The sequence below is a fragment of the Acanthopagrus latus genome, chromosome 18 (assembly GCF_904848185.1).
Source record: "Acanthopagrus latus isolate v.2019 chromosome 18, fAcaLat1.1, whole genome shotgun sequence".
Lineage (NCBI taxonomy): Eukaryota > Metazoa > Chordata > Actinopteri > Spariformes > Sparidae > Acanthopagrus > Acanthopagrus latus.
The window spans coordinates 1,418,975-1,423,390 of record NC_051056.1 but is presented as its reverse complement, the minus strand read 5'-3'; the positions used below and the strand labels follow the sequence as shown (position 1 = coordinate 1,423,390).

The window sequence follows — 4,416 nt, the reverse complement described above, 5'->3', positions numbered from 1 at the left end:
CTGTGCTGGTGGTGTCACACAGGTGTGAGAGGTGTCAGTGGTGTCACGCAGATGTAACGGTGTCAGTGTGCTGGTGGTGACACACAGGTTGTGCAATGAGGGGAAAACTAAAGGAAGACCCAAATGCAGACAAACAGGAGGCAGGATTGGGAAAATCAAAAAGCAAGCTTTAATCTACGAAAGCTGAAGTAATACAAAAACCAAAATGAGTTGAAGACAAAAAAACAACCATGAACAGTGCAAAGAAAAAGATTCAAATAAGTTCAGCAAGAGAAAAAAAGCTAAGTCAAAATCCAATACATACCAATCAGGGAGACACAGGAGGAGATAGGAAACACTACAGAACATCACGAGGAGACAGACAACGAGTGCAGTGAGAACAAAGAGTAAATATATAGATACACTAAAAAGGGGATCAGGCACAGGTGAGGTGAGTGAGGAGGGAGAAGGACAGGTGAAGTAATGATGGGAAATTAACAGAGAGGGAGAAACACAAAACAACTGAAAAAGAGACACACAAGGGCATAATATCAAAATCAACACACAGAAGAAACAGAATCATGACACAGGTGTGAGTAATGTCAGTGTGTCGGTGGTGTCAGAGTGTTTGGGTGCTATTGGTTGGGCTCTTTGTGTGTCAGTGCTGTGCTAGTATCATGCTGTTAGTGTTTGTTGTGGTCATGGTGGTGTTATGGCTGACTCAGCCCGGTGACATCAGAGCAACGGCCAGTTTGAAGATGTTTGAAGCGGCAACAACATGCAGTCATTGTGGTTTTGGTTGGAGGTTTCCACCAGTGCCTGAGAACTTCCTGTCAACACACACACACACTCTGATAAAATGGACCTCAACAGAACCTCCTAAAAGACCCAATGACAGAACCCTGGTGACAGAACCTCTGAATGACCACTAGAACCACCTCAGTGACTGCTGGATCCTACAGAACCACTGGACCCCTCTGACTGACTGGTAGAACCAGCCACAGAAACACATTCACAGTGACCAGACGAACCTCTGGAGCAGCTTTAATTCTTCTTGGCTCAGAGTTTCCAAACTAAAAGTTTTATAATAATTCAATAACATAACAACATGAAATATTATGACATTGACATCATTCTGACTGAAGGAATAATATTTTTATAAATAAGATATTTGGACCGGTCCCATGAAACGCAGCTGTGAACTGTGTTGGGTTTGGAAATGTGAAGCGTTCGCTGGAGGATATTTTGGGATCTTTAATAAAGTCAGGGAGTAACTTTAAATGATCAGACTGATCATCATCACCCTGCTCACACAAAAGTCTCCCAGCACTCTGCAGCGTGCTGTTGTTTTAACTGTTCTTCATCTCACTGACGATCACAGAATAAATGTGCCAGATTTGTGTTTTTCCTTTTGAGGCCGTAGTTCATGAGAAAACCATCAGAGACCTAAAAATGTCACAATGCTAAGACATCCTTAAAAACAACTGGATCTGAACCAAAAACTAATCAATTATTCTTTGGCCCAATGTCAACTTTCCACCAGCTTTCAGAGGAATTATAAAATGTTAAAAACACAGACAATAAATACAAATAAATGTTGATTTAGACTTGTTTTCATCCTGAATCTTCAGATCAACTCAACAATAAACGGATATACTCAATTTACCCTGCTCTGGTGTTCACATGCAGACAACTCTTCAGCTCTCAGTCAAACTAGCCTCGGCTTTATTCACATTCTGTGTAACGTGGCTCAAATCATGTGGTCCAAGTCTTGAGACATGTGAGAGTACTTACAGGTAGAACTTGTTTCAGTGTGAAAGTTAAACATCCATCTGATGAGTGTTGCTCTCGTTTAGTTGCTTCATAACGCTTTGCTTCACAGCCCGTTGCTTCTGGTCTCCTCGCTTTGCGACTCGTTGCTTCACGACATGTTTCTTCATGACACGTTGTTTCACGACACATTGCTTCACGTCCATAAAACCAGTCATGCGCTGCCTGAAAAGCATCAGACAGTGTGTGAGAATCTGAGCGTCATCTAACAATCGTGAAACAATGTTCAGAAGTGAAACATTTCATTAAATCTGTTTCTATTTGTAGATTTATTAAAGTTCAAACTCAGCAGGATGTTTCTGTTAACGTGTTTATTCTGCAGCACATTAACAGTTCACTCATTCTCATTATCTGTTCCCTGGATGAAAACACTTAAGCAATATTACCTGAGAGGGTGTCCTTTAACGTCATTTGAGAACGACAGTGATGGACTGAGGCGCTTGCGACGAGTCCCTTGCTATTATACAACTAATACCAACGCAAATAAAATGTATAATCAAAATATATACATGTTGATGGACATTTTGCTGTCAAATTTTAAAGGTTTTTGTGAATGTGCGTCGTGTTTCCATGGAAACACATGGGGTCTGACTAATAACTGAAACAAAATCAGTCACGTCAGTAGGCTCTTATGTGTAATGGAACGTACTTACCACTCCAGCAAATAATCCAACCCTTAGTAACGACCTAGCAACAGAAAGGATTTTCTAGTCCCAGATGAGTGAACTCTGAGCTGACGTTAATGTTTTATCGCAGTCTCGGAATTTCCCAAACTACTGTAAAATACCAAATAATAGCCTGGGCGTTTATTTGTTTCAGTCACTTTTAACAGACCAGGCGGCAATTTGGGACAGGCGTTTAATTCATTCCTCTTAAAAATCCGTGATGAAAATGTCACAAACTTCTCCAGCTTCTCTGTGCATCCTGCTGAGCAATAGTTGTAGGTCTTCTGCAAGTGAAGTTGTTGCGGCGGAGGAAACAATTTGTCCAACCAGCACTCACGGCAAACTCCTCAACTCTGCTGTCACTCACGGTGTTGTTTCGCTATCGCCCTGATCATTTTGTGGGACCTTCTCTCGTGGCGTGCCCGTTTGCTGATAACTAATTCCCGCATGTTTATCTCAGGCTCCTCACTAGCCTTCTTCCTCCCTCCACCAGGCAGCCTGACCCTGTTGCTGTCCTCCTCGGACAGCTCCGTTTTATTTTTTCGCCAATCTCTCACTCCCTTGGGGTCGACAGAGAAACGTCTAGCGGCTGCTTCTCCCGAGTTTTCCTCTGCATGTTTTACGGCAGAAAGTTTGAATTTCAAGCCGTACTTTTTATTTTTTTGCTCCAGCTCTGATGGTTACTATGTTGCCATGGAGATGATACAATATTGCCACAGACTTGGCGGAGTAATATTTTGAGTAATGAGTGAGGCGTGCTGTCATGCTGATTTTAGCAAGGTCTAAATGTCTTGTTGACCAATCAGATTGCTTGGTCGGAACTACTTGTTGTATAATGACTATTTACACATTAGAGGGAAAAAACTTTAGATCCCGCTAAATTATGCAGAGATTTTGCTAAAGGCCTTTTTTTCTGGAGTTTGTTGGAAGCGTGATGCAAGACTTACAGTTCCTTACAGCGATGAGGTCACTCATATTTTCATGTTCAATTGTTCTTGTAAGGAAGAAACAGGAGGTGTTTTTTTAATTCTGTGGACTACCCAAACTGGGAGCAGCGAGGATGTCCCCCCCTTTGTTCCCAGCAGGCTGTCTCACATCTATAATTCATGCTGCGTAATGGGTCGCTGATATTTTGGGGAAACACCATTTGCAAAAAATCAATGGAACAAATAATGAGCAGCTGATGTCGATGCTGCGGCTCAGACCTGAAATCCTCCCTGACAGGACCGAGCAGAAAAAAAAGTCAAAAACAGGCAGAAAAGGTGTTGGAGAGCAGCCGGATAATCTGATCTGAGTCCAAATTTAAGGCTGATTAATAAATAAATAATCTGCCTCCAACAAGAAATGAATTATTCAGTCGCTCAGCCGTCAAAAAAAATCTTAATAAATGTTGGCCCACATATTGAGATGCACATTTTGGGCAACTGATGACCTGAATCTAAATGGTGGGCCGTTGACTTGCTTGAATTTTAAGTGTGTGTGTGTGTGTGTGTGTGTGTGTGTGTGTGTGTGTGTCTAGCATTCAATCATCAGTGTGAATATTTAAAGGGAAAACAGGAGTTGACCTCTTTCTTTCTTTTTTATTGGCGAGTTCAATCAGCTCCTCTGAAGGCAGAAAGATTTGCACTCTTCAACATAATCAAAGTCCTTAATATTCAACAGTCTGATGCTGAAACACAAACTAATAATCAGTGTTATCATCCAGACTCACAGTTTTAGTTTCTCCTCTACATTCTTTAGAGCAATGAAACAAAAAAAGGCTCCATCAGTATTTTAATGTGGCTTTTAATGTGAAAAATAAACAGGACGTATTTCAAAGTTACACAGATGTCTGACATGTTGGAGACAGTTGTACAAACTGATTTGTACGAGATCCAACAAGTGTGAGAAAGTCTGTGAGATGCCCGCTACTTAATGGTGGAGGCAGCGGAACAATGGGGCA

The 4,416-nt window shown here is 41.6% G+C and overlaps 1 long non-coding RNA gene across 1 annotated transcript; it reads right to left on the bottom strand.

The window, feature by feature from the left end:
* Positions 1–286: 286 nt before the first annotated feature.
* On the bottom strand, positions 287–2,351 carry LOC119007785. Its single transcript, XR_005071229.1, has 3 exons — positions 2,196–2,351; positions 1,774–1,974; positions 287–809 (listed from the first exon to the last, which is right to left on the bottom strand). It is a non-coding gene; the product is annotated as an uncharacterized LOC119007785 (long non-coding RNA).
* Between the last annotated feature and the right edge of the window lie 2,065 nt (positions 2,352–4,416).